Here is a 15637-nt window from a genome sequence, read left to right as displayed (position 1 = left end):
CCTACTAGGAGCCCGAACTCACTACTGGGAACCCAAACTCTCCCTTAGGCCCCGAGCCAAACCCGAACTGGCCTGCCCTATGGCAGTTCGGAACACACCTCCGAATTGGCCTGCCTTATAGCAGTTCGGGACACACCTCACCGAACTGGCCTGCCCTATGGCAGTTCAGGACATACCTCCAAACTCAAGACTTCACTTCGCTCACCACTCCAGCACTTCGCCTCCAGGACGCCAAATTGAACAAACCATACCATGACTGACACCAAGGAAGTTCATATCCAGGGGCGGCACACCTGACTGACTTGGGATCTGACGCTTGACGGCCACACTTCAAATGGCCATCTGCCACTGCCACCTGACACTGCCATTTCCAGTTATAGAGACGGCTCCAACAAGGAGCAGTGGCAGTTATGTCCCAGCGGAAAGGATGATACCCGAACTGGCAGAAACACAGAAGTAATCATACCCGACCTAACATAGGCCTCAGAGTGAGTGCACGAAGTAATTATAAAAGGCCCCCTACCCCCAACAACAAGGTATGTGAACTTTGCGCCATCTGGTCTTTATCTTGCCTTTGAGAGAATACTAACTTGAGCTTCGGAGTTATCACACCGGGTTCCCCCCGGAGTTCCCTCATCTTTCAGGCTCCCCGTTGCTTCAGTCAGAGACAAGATCGTTGACAGATAGGACCGGCCGGATTGCGCACCATCAGGTTCGATCAAGATAACTCTACCACAATCATGGCAAAAATTATCATCCATTGAACTGAGCATTTTTATGCTTGAGATGTTATAAGATCAAAGACTATGTGCTGAAGACCAATCTTTTCCCACTATTTTCAATTGAAGTACTATTTTAGGAGGTCAGAGTTCATTTACAAATGACTATGATATGATCTAAATTATAAATACATTTTTCTAATACTCAATACTCATTGATGGGCATTTAATTCTAATCTTCCCCTTTTCAATAAGTTATTTACCTAGGTATGTGTTCCTTAAGAAACACTTATACGGGTAAATGCATTTACCCATGTTCTTTTATTTCTCTCCCAAGTGAAAAAGTTACTTATCTACCTAGGAGGTAGGAGATAGTGATACCTAAAGAAATTAATTTTCCAGGGCCCCCACATAAATCTTAAAAAAAAAGTATGGGTAACTTGGTTAATAGGAACCATAATCCCATTGACCAACTTTCTCCCTATCAAAATCAAAAGAATAAATAGTCTCTCACTTTTGGTTCTGTCTCCAAAGTCTAAATGATGAAAACCTGAAACAAGTAGTGGCTCAAAGTGTTTCAATGACCAATGCTGTAGTTAGGCAAGGTTATTTGCTTGCTTAGTTGAATCTTCGGTTAAAATTCCATTTACAAAGAAGGCTCAGTTATCAATTGACATGTGATTTGGGATGTAATTTTTTATGGATCATTTATAGACATTAGCCATACAAGGTTAATGAAGAAACTATTGAATAAACCACTAAGAAAACCACAAAGGGTTCTTTATTTTCTATTCTTTCACTTATTTGATTGGTGAGAGACGAGAGGTGGGTGGTGATTATGTACAAGGTTTTCTTGAAAACTTGAAGAATAATGAAGGGCATAATAGACATTTTAAAAATTTTGAGGAACTTGGTATAGCTTTTCTACTATCACATTATCAAAGGCAAGGCATATATAGAATAATGAAGGGTATAATAAACATTTTAAGAATTTTGAGGATTTTTGTTTAGCTTTTCTACTATTGCACTATCAAATGCATGGCATGTATCTAAAATTTTAAAGAGCAATGAAGGGTAAAATAGACATTTTCAATATTTTTTTTGTTAATGTTTAATGGTGATGTCAATTGTTAGAAAACCTAGGGGTACTTTAAGGGATTTTGCAAACAATAGGGAAAGTTTTAGTTCGTTTGTTAAAACTTAAGGGTAATTTAAGAGATTTACCCTTATCTAATACATATAATATATTGGTCATGTTTGGTATTGATGTAGGGTGATTTGGCCCGACCTCGTACCATGGGGACACGTGGACATGACCTGGCATAGGTGACAACTCAACGCGACAGTCTGGCCACAACTCGGCGTGACAAGCTCGCCGGAGCCCGTCCGAATGACTTGGTGGAAGTGGCAACTCACCTGGAAGCAAGACCCAGCTCACCCCCAAATCCTCCCTAAGGGTGGAGCGCCCCGAGCTCCCTCCATGCGAGGAAACCTGAGCTCCTCCTAATGAATCTCGATCTCTTCCTTCCTAAGAAGGGAACACCCCAACCTTTGGCTAAGTGCCCCGAGGTAGAAACACTTTGGGCCAGCACCGTCAATACTCCTGTCCATACTTGCCTGAGGCCAGCCCTCGGTGCAATCACCTTAGCGCACCTCGGCACCTCGGTGCAAGGTAGTTCAGTGCAAAGTAGCTCGGAAACCTGCAGGAAAGATCCGCATGACAGTCGTACTTGCCAGATCCGGAGGCAGTGCCCACGTCCCTCGTTAGGCGGCGTCGTGCCTGCTATCTCTGAAAAGTATGGTATGCCTAACGAATCTGTACCCTGCAACGACTGCTTGCACCCGCCACCTCAGCCCTGGCAATAACGGTTGTAGTAGAGGCGGTTACACCCGATTTGACAGAACTCCAGTATAAGAGAACCCCGATCCTCACGAAGCAAAGGTATTGAAGCTTGCACTATCAACACTCCTAGTCTTTCTCTGCATTTTCCTTGAATCTTCTCAGAGTTCTAACTTAAGCATCAGAGTGTTCCCACTGGGCAAGCTCCCCGGGAATCCTTCACGTTCCTCTTCGTCTTAGGTGCCATTCGTCACAGCTAGGAGCCAGGTTCCTGCTAGCTAGGAGCCAGGTTCCTGCCAGCTAGGAGTGCCCAGATCGCGCAACATCATTTGGCGTCGTCTGTGGGAACGCTTCAAAAGGCCTTCCTCTAATCTCTGTGCAACCTTCTCCAAAGAACTCATCAGCATCCATGGCTTCCTCTAGCAATGCCGGACGCCAAAACGCCTATGAGGAACAACCCCAGTTTCCCACTATCTGCATCGGACAGTTCACCATCCCCCTCTCTGTGGACGGAGTTCCCAGTCTGAACGTGCCTTAGACAGTGGCACCCGTGAATGTTCCACTTCCCTCTACGATCGGAACAACCTACGCTGAACCCACCATCCCCCCTTGGGTGGCTAGCCAAGGCCAGCTTGAGGACCTGATGCAGTGCATGCGAGCCATGCAGGCTCAGATGCAACAGTTCCAGCAGCTTCAGCTTTATCAGTAGCAAGTGCTACACTAGGTTTCCCAATACCAGTATCAGCAATAGTTTCCTTCACTCCCTCCTCGGCATCCAGCCACACAGCAAGCCAAGCCCTGTCGCCGGAACGAACTTCCTTCCCATCGGGGAGAGACCTCGTTATCGTCTCACGGGAGGAAGGAGAGGCCATCTACCCTTGCCTCGCAGCCTGCAACTCAAGTCGGAGGCTTCCCAGCCAATTAGGCCCGCGTTGCCTCAACGTTTGCAGTTTCGAGCTCCCACTTTCCAAAAACTGATTCGAGGTGCTGGCCGCCGACCTAGGACAACGCTGTTCGCAGCTACCAACAGTAGTATGAGTCTTTCCCTAGGCCCATCGAGCTCGGTAATACCAAGGCCAGCATCACCAACGCCGAGCCAGCTAAGAAGCAGCAAAGGCATCGCCGAGCTCGCCGAGATGCCACCCACGATCTGCCCGAACTCAAACGCAAGGAAGAGGTAAGCTCGGGTGAGGCAAAAGCTACTCCGCTTCTTTCAGTTCCTTCCCCTCTGTCACCAGAGCTCCTTGCTATCCCCATGCCAAGGGACTTCAAGATCCCTCCACTAGACAAGTATGATGGACCCTTCGATCCGAATGATCATGTGGACGCCTTTTAGTCTCAGATGCACCTGACAAGAGACAGTGAATCCTGCATGTGTGTGGCCTTCTCCACCACCTTCAAAGGGGTAGCCCGCACCTAGTACCGAAACCTCGCACTCGGTTTGATAAGAAGTTGGGCGCAATTCGTGCAAGTCTTTACCTCCCACTTTGTCACCAACAAGAGGTGCCCAAGAACCCAAGATAGCATCCTTGGCATAGTTCAGAAGGAAGGGGAGTCCATCTGAAGCTACATCAAGTGGTTCAATGACGCTTGCTTACAAATACCTGACCTAGACCCCGTAGTTCGGCTCACTGCGGCCAAGCGAGGCATCACTCATAAAGAGTTCAAGTGGCATGTGGTTGTCAACCAACCCAAGACCGTGACCGAGTTCCTCAAGCTCGTAGATCGGTTCATAGAGACGGAGGAAGAGATCAACCAGAAGGGTGAGCAAGCCCCTGAGAAAAGAAAGAGGGAACCAGAGCCCCCAGCTCAGGGCGACAACAAGAAGAAGAAGGACCAAGCTCGGAGGGCAAAGCCAAATCAGCCTTTTCGAGCTCCAGCAATAGAAAGGGACTACACGCCCCTCAACGTGAAGCGGGCCGAGATCCTCATGGCGATTAAGGAAGCCTCGTATGTGAAGTGACCACCTAGGTTGAAGGTTGACCCTAATGTTAAAAATAAAAAATTGTATTGTAGTTTTCATAAAGATCACGATCACAGTACCGAGAATTGTAAAAACCTCCACGATGAGATAGAAGAACTCATCCATTGCGGATATCTGAGAAATTTTGTACAAAACAATAATAGTAATAAAGCAGGTCGGCAAGGGGAAGAGAGTAAAGATGCTCCCGATCCAGCAGGTAGGCAGAACAGCCGCAGAGGTAGCCCCCCGAAGAGAGACCAGTCCGGGGGACTATCCATGTAATTGCCGGAGGTTCAATTGTAGCGGGCTGCACTTCGGCTGTAGCTCGGTCATCAGTTCGCGAGGCCGCCAGGGAAGAACAGAATCCCTTGAAGCGGCCAAGGATGGAAGACCTGATCTTCTTCATAGAGGATGGAACGCGAGGTGTCCACTATCCCCATGATGGCATGCTCGTCATAAAGGTAAAGATCAACGACTTTGAAGTCAGGCGTGTCCTCGTCGACTGGGGCAGCTCAGCGGATATCCTCTTCAAGGCATCATTCGACCAACTTCAGCTCCAAGAAAGTGACATGAAGCCCACAAACACTCCACTGGTCGGATTCAACGGAGAGGAGGTCAGGCCTTTGGGAAGAGTCACTATAATTGTGGAGGTCGGCACCTGGCCTAGTGTGGTAAGGCTCAACCATGATTTCTTGGTGGTCGCCACTCCCTCCCCGTACAATGCAATAGTAGGTCAGCCCATCACCCACGCCTTACGAGCAGTGGCTTCTACCTACTATCTGGCAATGAAGTTCTCTATAGACTTCGAAGTCGGGCTGGCACGAGGTGATAAGCTTGAGTCCCACAAGTGGTATGTAGCCGCCCTCAAAGGAAAAGCCAAGGTAGCAGATGACCTCGAGCTGGAGCGACCCATAGAGTAGTGCGCGGAGTGAGCCGCACCCACCAAAGAGACCATCTCCATCTCGGCTTCAACAGAGACCCAGCTCAAGCACATTAGATCGGCGCTTCTATTGATGAGCCTCTGCGATCTCAACTGATAAGTTTCTTACTTGAGAATTTAGATATTTTTGCATGGTCCGTGGCAGAAATGCCCGACATAGACCTTAGCATTATAACTCATAAGCTTAATACTGATCATATAGTTAGGCCCGTTAGACTGAAGAAACACAACCAAGCCCCAGAGCGATGGAGGGCAGTTGATGAGGAAGTCAAGAAGCTCCTTGCAACCGATTTTATCAGGGAAGTCCATTACCCGAGTTGGGTGGCCAACCCCGTTTTGGTGAAAAGGTCTAACGGTAAATGGCGCATGTAAGTCGACTACACCGACCTGAATCGAGCTTGCCCAAAGGACACTTCCCACTTCCTAGGATCGACCATCTAGTGGACGCGACCTTGGGGCATGAGTTGCTGAGCTTTTGGACGCCTATTCGGGCTACAACCAAATCAGGATGGACCCAGCTGATGAAGAAAAGACTGCCTTCATAACCGAGCTCGACCTGTACTTTTACAAGGTCATGCCCTTTGGGTTGAAAAATGTTGAGGCAACTTTTTAGAGACTTGTAAATAATTTGTTTGAGCCATTAATTGGTAGAAAAATAGAGTGTTACATAGACGACATGGTCATCAAAACCGAATTTTCACATGATTTAATACAAGATTTGCATTTGGTATTTGAAATTCTACGTAAGTTTAATATGAAATTAAACCCGAATAAGTGTGTCTTCGGTGTCACCTTGGGTAAATTCCTAGGGTACTTCGTTAACCAGCATAACATTGAGGCTAACCCGGACAAAATCAAGGCCATCCTAGAAATGAGACCAACCCGAAAATTGAAGGAGGTTCAGAAATTGAACGACCGGTTAGCCGCTTTGAGACGCTTCATGTCCAAGTCAACAAATCGCTGCCTGCCCTTCTTTAAGGTCATAAAAGGCAAAGGCTTTGAATGGACCGAAGAGTGCCAGCTTGCATTCAACGAGCTCAAAAAGTACCTTGCCAGCATCCTAGTCTTAACCCGACCCAAAGAGGGTGATGTTTTAGAACTATACCTCTCGACAAGTGACGAGGTGGTCAGCTCGGTACTAATAAGAGAGGTAGATCGGGTCCAACGACCTATTTATTATGTTAGTAAAGTGTTGTAGGGAGCAGAGACAAGGTACCCAGAGATAGAAAAGCTAGCCTATGCACTGGTCATAGCAGCCTGAAAGCTTCATCCGTACTTCCAAACTCACACCATCGTTGTCCTTACCAACAAACCTTTGAGGCAAGTCTTGCTCAAGTCCGAGGTCTCTGGAAGGTTGACGAAGTGGGCCATCGATCTCAACGAGTACGAGCTCCAGTACAAGCCGCAAACTGCTATCAAGGCCCAAGCCTTAGCAGATTTCATCACAGAATGCACCTTTAGCTCTGAAGTCCCCAGCACGAGCGAGCCCAAGGTTCCCAGGCCAGTTGAGCTCAAGCATCACGAAGTAGCAACCAGTGCGGCATCTCTCCTAGTTAGGCCAAGCACGAATTGGGATGAGGAGCCCTAAATCCTTCACGTAGATGGCTCATCAAACCAGCAAGGCAGCGGAGCTGGGATCATTCTATACGGGCCAAGCGGTGTGAAACTGGAGTATGCACTACGCTTCAAGTTCGCGGCATCCAACAACGAAGCAAAGTACGAGGTGCTACTAGCTGGACTGGATCTGCCAAAGGAAGTGAAAGCCAAGCACATTGTCGTCTGCACTGATTCCTAGCTTGTGGTCAATCAGGTTAGGGGTGAGTACGAAGCTCATGAGCCAACCATGATAGTTTACTTAGCCAAAGTAAGAGGGGCTCTACTCAACTTCCAGTCACATTCATCCAGCAAATCCCAAGATCAGAGAACGCTGAGGTCAATGCCCTATCCTGGTTAGTCAGCACTAGTGATAACACCATGAGAATCGTGTATGTAGAGAACTTACCTCGACTTAGCATTCTCGGGGGGAGGGGGGGCAGAGGAGGTCGCTCCCGTCGTTCAAACAGAGCCGAGCTAGATTGATCCGCTCGCGAGCTTCTTACTACACGGGACCCTCCTTGCAAATCGTAAAGCCGCCAGAAGGGTAGAGCGTCAGGCAACCAAATACGTCATGATAGACGAACGGTTGTACCGAAGATCCTACACACTCCCCTATTTGCGTAGCCTGCGACTTTCTAAGGCCGGGTTCGTCCTCCACAATACTCATGAGGGCCTATGCGACGGACACTTGGGGGGCAGATCCCTCGCCTAGAAAGCACTGCGACAGATGCGACCGAGCTTGTCAAAAAATGCGACAAGTGTCAGAAGCATGCCAACATCCACCACCAACCTGCCGCCAACCTAAAATATCTCACTAGCCTGTGGTCATTCGCACAGTGGGGGATCAACATACACGGGCCATTCCCACCAGCAACAGGGCAAAGAGGGTTCCTAGTGGTGGCAGTTGACTATTTCACCAAGTGGGTTGAGGCTGAACCCTTCACAACAATCACAACCTGGAATGTGTAGAACTTCTTTTGGAAGAGCATAGTGTGTCATTTTGGGCTACCTCGGGTCCTGATCTTCGAAATGGTAAGCAGTTCGAGGACATCAAATTCCAGAACTGGTGCCAAGATATGGGAATTTAGTAGAACTTCACCTCAGTGGCGCACCCTCACTCAAACGGTTAGGTGGAAGTCACGAACAGAGCTATCCTCTACGGACTAAATGCACGCTTGGACCGAGCTAAGGGACTATGGGCAGATGAGCTGCCCCAGCGTATTATGGCTTATCATACCATGGTGAAGACTGCTATAGGAGAGACCCCCTTTAACCTCACCTACGGCACCAAAGCAGTCATTCCATCCGAGATCAAGGTTCCCTCTCTGAGACTATAAGCGTATGATGACAAGGCAAAAGAAGATGAGCTACGTACCAACCTCGACCTATTTGATGAAGTACGAGACCTCGCATACATTAGGACCGCGGCCTACCAGCGAAGAGTATCTCGGTACTATAACGCCAGGGTCAAGAAGCGAACTTTCCACGTCAGCGATCTGGTTCTTCATAAGGTTATGGTGCCTGAGCCCGGTGTTGGTAAGCTCAGGCCGAATCGGGAAGGACCCTACAGAGTAAAGCGGGTGCTCGGGGAAGGAACATATGAGTTCAAAACCCTAAAAGGGAAACAAGTACCTCGAGTATGAAATATTGTCAACCTAAGGCAATATTACCTATAAATAAATGAGTAGACCACCAGCCACTCCTAGAGCCTAAGGGCCAAAATTCTGAGCTAACAAAGACCTCGGCGCGATAAGACCCAACTGCTTCTATGGCATGGGCAAACTCCAAGAGTAGACCATGAGTCACTCTCAGAGCCTAAGGGCCAAAATGCCGAACTAACAAAGACCTCGGCGTGATAACCCAGTCGCCTCTATGACACGAGTGAACTCTAAGAGTGGTTGAAGCCACTCCCCCCCCTCCAGCTAAAGGGCTAAAATACCAAGCTGACTAAGGGTCTCGACACCGCAATACATAGTTCATCAAACGCAAGCAGATCGGTATGGATTCCACGATGCTTAGCTCACCTCGGCGTACAACTGGAAGACAGCTCAAGCATATGCCTTACTATGTCAGTCACCTCTAGACTTGTTCATGGGTTGGGTGGCCTGACAGCCCGGCCCGGCCCGACCCCTGGACGGGCTTGAATATGCTTATAGGCCCGCGGGCTTAAATTCAGGCCAAAAAGCCCGACCCATAGTAAATTTGAGCCGGGCTCGAGTTTTGTCAAAATAGCCCGGCCCGACCCGACCTAATATTAAACTTAAAATTAGTTATGTGATTATGTTCATTTGAATAATTTTTTTTATTTAAGAATGTAAAATTGTGTTTTAAAATATAAAAGAAAGGGAAAAATACCATCTTGTAGGCCCATTGTTCAATTAAATAGAAAAAAATATTATCAGAATTTTTAATTCTAATTTGAATAGGGAAAATTGTTTTTTTTTTTTAATTAGGTCGGGCTTCGTTCTTGGGCTCGGGTTTCGGGCTTTTTACCACGGTCGGGCTCGGGTTTCGGGCTTTTTACCACGGCCGGGCTCGGGCCCAACTGATAGGCCCGTTGGTCGAGCCGGTCTCGGGCTCAGGTCTATTATATTTTCATTAGTGACAAGTGAAAGCTCGGCCCAAACCCGGCCTAGCCCGACCCATGAACAGGTCTAGTCACATTGGTGTACGTCATGAAAACCACCTCAGATAAAGCAATCACTTTGGCGAGTAACAACACTTGGCAAAAAAAGCTAATTTCATTAATAGATAGTTCTATACAATGAGCCCGACAAAAAGAAGGGAAAGAGGAAACTAAAACCGAGCTCGTAGGCTCGGAGTACAAAGAACAACTGTTTCAGGGGCTCATCATCTCTGCGCGGGACCTCCTCAGAAGCTTCAGCTCGATCGGTGACATCTGCCTCTTTGTCACCATCCTCCTATTCGGAATTCGGATCCTCTGTAGCTTGACAGGCTATGTCGTTTGTGATCCATGAGGTGGTGATGGCGCTTGTGTCGAGCTCGGGGTATGTATGCCCTATTAACCACTTGTTGAGTTTGATGCCCTTACGATAGGCCTCCCCTAGCATGACATCGAACTTGTCTGATTGGATGTAGTCTGTAACAACCTTGATCTTTGTCTCCTCTATGGCTTGGGTGAAGATCTTAGTCTTCTGCTCAATATCGGCCTTGAGGAACTCCACCTCATGCAAAAGGGCTTTCTTGTTCTCCTTGAGGCCTTTCGCCTCTCCCTTGAGGGCGTCCACCTCGCTCCTAAGCATGTCCCTCTCACGTGCCAACTCTTCCTTCTTCGCCATCAGTGTTGTGATGATGTTCTTCTGGGCCACAACATCGCTCTCTAGTTGGTGGATTTAGCCGTGAGCTGCCCTCAAATTAGTATGGGCTGCACGAGCCGACTCCTCGGCAGTCAGAGCCCACTTCAGGTTGGGCTCAGACTGAAGGGTCAAGGCATGCATGACAGAGTTCGCCTAACAAAAAGGCTGGAAGAGGTAATAATAATAAATAAATAAATAAAAACTTACCACCATTGTGTGGGTAGCAACTCGGGCTCCGAGCTGAGTAGGAGTGAGGTCGGCCCAGATCGAGACCTCTTCAGCGTAGACAGCCCCCTTGCTCTTCCAAAGGCTGCACTGAGGGACTAGGATGCTTCGGGCTCCCTCTTGACTCCCCGAACTGGAAATCGCCTTCTCGGCTATGCGGATTGGCTCGATGGAGGCTTTAGCTACTGCATCAGCGGCCCCGGTTATGACCTTAGGCTCCGCAACTACCTTCGTAGCAGGCTCAGCCGATGTCTCAGGCTTCCGAGGTGGTAAGGTCTCCTCCAAATTGATGATCGGAGAAGCATTGGGGAGCTCGGGCTCAGAAGTACGAGCCTGCAGGAGCTTGGGCTCGGGGGTGGGGGCTTGTGGGGACTCAATGCGATCTTTCTCCCCTTCATGTTATCGAAATGCTTCTCCCCCTTAAGCTTCTTTGCTTCCATGGGACCTGCAACAGAGCTTGGCACTAGTAAAACTCAAAAAAGTACAAGCCAAATGACTAAGGTACTAAGTAAGATGACCTACCCGGGCTCAAGCTGGCCTGTATGAGCTTGCTCTCGGCAATATAGTCCTTGTAATTAAACCCGAGCTTAGCCCATGATTGAAGCGTCTCCCTTGTCTTCTTATCCAAAATAATGTCGGGGTCTTGAATAGCTGCTCTCCAATGAGTAGGGAAGGGCCACCCCGCAATGTTCCGGACTACGAAGTAGTCCTACTTCCAGGCCGGAATTTTGCTAGGAAGCTTATGCAACAGCTTGAAACCTGGGAGAGGGGACAAATAGTAGGCCCTCCTGTGCTTGGGGAGAACGCATGAAGCGTTCTTCTTTATTGTCAGGATGGAACAAAAAATATCTAAGTTCAAGGGGAGGACGTACTCACAACAGAGGGAAATGGTTCCGACCACGTTACGGATGAAGTTCGGGTGAAGTTGATGTATTATGATGTTGACATGGTTCAGGACCTCTACGATGAGAGGGTGGAAAGGAAGACGAAGCCTGGCTATAAGCTGCTTCTGGAAGATTACGACCTCGTCAGGGCCATGTTCCCATAGGAAGTTACCCATAGGTAGACTGTAGGTATACTCCCTAGGCAGATTGTATAGCTGGATAAGGTATCGGAGCCTCTCCAAGGTCATGGTGGAAGGGCCAAGCCTATCTGACATCCGGCCCTGGTGAGAGGTGGACACCAGATTACCCGAGGCTTCCCATGCTTCGGGAGACTGGATTCTGGTGGGGTCACCCTGAGCCGAGGTACCCACCTTGGGCTCGTCTAACTGACTATCAAAACTAGACATTGAAAAGAAATTGGAAGAAAAGGAAGCTAACGTGACTCACCAAGGAAAGACAACTGAACTGGGGAGAACTGACCCGAGCTAGAGGCTTTGGACGCGAGCTCAAGAGGAAGGCTGAGAACTTATGGTGAGGGAAAAATGGCCAGGACCCCTACTATTTATAGCCACTGTACGCGGGCATCAATGGTCGAGATCGAAATGATCTGACGGTTCTCAAGAATATCGACTACACGACCCCCGAGGCGAATTCGGTTTAGTGCATTTTTTGACGTCCGTAGAGTCCATAGATCGTGCGACGTCCGCACGTAAACTGTACATGACCCAGGCTGCTCCTGGTTGAGCCGAGTAGTGAACTGGTCCGACCAATGAGCTGGCGGACAAGAAGGCCTAAGCCCCGAGCCAAATCCACCTGGCACATCGTGGACTCCCCGCACTGGGTCAGAACCCCCAGCACGGGGAGTGTGGGGCAATTGATGTAGGGTGATTTGGCCCGACCTCGTAGCACAGGGACATGTGGACATGACCTGGCATAGGTGATAACTTAGCCATGATAGCCTGGCCACAATTCGACGTGACAAGCTCGCTGGAGCCCGATCGAATGACGCGGCGGATGTGGCAACTCACTTAGAAGCAAGACCCAGCTCACCCCAAATCCTCCCTAAGGGTGGAGTGCCCCGAGCTCCCTCCATGCGAAGAGACCCGAGCTCCTCTTGAGATCCGAGCTCCTCTTAATGAATCTCGAGCTCTTCCTTCCTAAGAAGGGAACACCCCGACCTTTGGCTAAGTGCCCCGAGGTAAAAACACTTCGGGCCAGCACCGTCAATACTTCTATCCATACTTGCCTGAGGCCAGACCCTGTGCAAGCACCTTGGCGCACCTCGGCACCTCGGTGCAAGGTAGTTCGGTGCAAAGTAGCTCAGCAACCTGCAGGAAAGATTCGCCTCATAGCCATATCTGCCGGATTTGGAGGCAGCGCCCACGTCCCTTGTCAGGCGGCGTCGTGCCTGCCATCTCTGAAAAGTATGGTATGCCTGACGAATCTGTACCCTGCAACGGCTGCAGCAGAGGCGGTTACACCCGATTTGACAGAGCTCCGGTATAAGAGAACCTCGATCCTCACGAAGCAAAGGTATTGAAGCTTGCACTATCAGCACTCTTAGTCTTTCTCTGCATTTTCCTTGAATCTTCTCAGAGTTCAAACTTAAGCATCGGAGTGTTCCCGCTGGGTGAGCTCCCCGGGAATCCTTCTTGCTCCTCTTCGTCTCAGGTGCCGTTCGTCACAACTAGGAGTGCTCGGATCGCGTAACATCAGGTATTGTTATTCTTTTCTTAAGAAATAGCAATGCCCTGGAATTTGGCAAAGTTTTCCTAGGTTCTGTCTACATTTTTAAATGTTATTTGATAATAGTTATGTGTACATTTTGACATTTTTTATAGATCCAGATGTATGAACTTACTTGAAATTGTTTCAAAACACTTAAAAACATTCAATCAAATAAGAAAATGTAGAGAAAAGGAGAAAACACCTATATGGTTGTTAGAGATGTAGTTTTACAAATCTCAAGGGAGAGATTTGAGGTGTATATAAAGATATTGTATTTAAAACGCTATTTGCCCCCATTTAAGTAATTGAGTTTATTGTTGGGATTGTAAGCAAATTTGTTTCTAGAATACAACCGAGCCTTAGGTGAGAATCTATGATCAACAAGGTTGAAGAGTCATTGAAAAACCTTTTATGGGACAATAACAATTCAGAGTGAATTATGTGTAAAATGACTTAAATCACGCCCATTTTATAAATTCTAAAGAATCACTATGGAAAGAAACAAGTTTATTTGAAATGGTTCTCTATATAGTCACATATTTGAAGTATGTGATTGTCCATAGTTAATGATTGTTAACTTTTAAATGATGTCCCTTAATTACATCTAATCAAATCATGACCATTGGATTTAACTTAAAATGTCAACGGTCTTGTTTTGACCTCTCAAAAATATTCAATCGTATCTTTGCACAAGTTTGCACAATTCACAAACCATGGCATATGTAATTTGCGATTGCCAATGTATTTTACAGTTGTCATTGTACTTGCAAATTGCATTCTACAATTACGATTGCCATTGCATATGTGATTTACAAATATGATGGAATTTCACCTACAGTGATCATCTCTCCTACAATTAGGATTTGTAATGTTCATATCACTTTGCAATTATGATTGTGATAACAATCTCACATATGATTACCATTAACCATATGTATTTTGATGATAACAAATTCATTTTGAGTACTAATGAATGTTAAGTGTGTACTTGTGCCAAGAAACTTTTATTGAACTAAAACGAATAATAATCTACTATAAAGAATCAATTTGGAATCATATGGATTTGGGCATCTGTTTATTAACTAAGCATTTTTCAAAAAAGATAAATGCTACAAAGGAATAGAAGGAATAAGTATCGACTTCCAATGTTTTATTATATCTCATTTCTTAAGACTTGATGTAATCCTTTGCAAAAGGATGTACACTATGGGCTCTCACGGACCAAACTCATTTGACTTAATCTTAGAGACGAATGACTAAAATTAGGTCTAGTTCTTAGGTGTGTTGAACTTTTTCATTGATTTAAAAAATGAAAAATCTAAGTTTAAAAGTGCAAGGAAATGATCTCTAAACTTTTAGAATCATAATTTCAAAATTTCTAAGGTTGAGAATTGTTAATAGTCAATTGCCATTAAAGCTATAATTGATTATCCTTACCAACAAAGATCGATGCCACTCAATAGTCGACTACCCATGAGAATATGGTTGACTATCTGTAATAACCAAGGCTAGTGTCACTTTGACACTACTCAATAGTCGACTATCAATTAGTTATAGTTGACTATGCCTCATAGGCAATACTAGGTATTGGCTAGGGATGTTTATAGTTTGACTAATCGAACTATGTGCCTATTTTCCAAATTGAACTAGCACCACCGATTTTTGGAAAACCATGATTGAAATTGTATTGAAGCTAATTAGTTAACTGGTTGTTTGGTTCAATTTTTGACCAATTTAGTTCATCAGGCTTTTAATTTTTTATATTTATAATATATATATATATATATATAATAAAAATAATATATATACATACATACATACATACATACATACATATATATATATATATATATATATATATATATATATATATATATTTTTATATATAATGCATGTATATTCATTTATAATATATAGATACTACATACATACACACACTGGAATGTTTGGTCAACCATTTGTTTTTTATATTGGTTAATTAGAACCAAATTGGTTTTGTCGCTCCTAATACTCAACTTTTAAGAGGAAGTAGTCAACTTTTAAATAAAAGAGACTATGTGTAGTAATAGACTACCAATTCATGATAGTTGACTACTTGGCGAAAAATCTAACCATTTGATGGCTCAATGACTTTTTCCTCTAGTAAGTATTTATTTTTTTTTGGGAATTTGATTTCTAAGTTTGGTTTAATCCATTCCTAAGAAATCTATAATGTTACTTGCTCTCAAGCACTATGAATCAATATTTTTGGATTAAAAAATGAGCTTGAATTGTGAAAATTATCAAAATGAAAAAAAAAAAGAACATTTTGAGCAAGAGTATTTTAGGAAATAATAGTTTTTTGAGCTTAATCAATTTATACAAGCGAGAAAAGCTTGTATAGCCTTTTGGCTTATTCGTTTTTTTATTAAGAATTCTTAAACTA

The sequence above is a fragment of the Nelumbo lutea genome, chromosome 2 (assembly GCF_056320005.1).
Source record: "Nelumbo lutea isolate HS-2025 chromosome 2, American lotus-T2T, whole genome shotgun sequence".
Classification (NCBI taxonomy): domain Eukaryota; kingdom Viridiplantae; phylum Streptophyta; class Magnoliopsida; order Proteales; family Nelumbonaceae; genus Nelumbo; species Nelumbo lutea.
Note: the sequence above shows the minus strand (reverse complement) of the source record.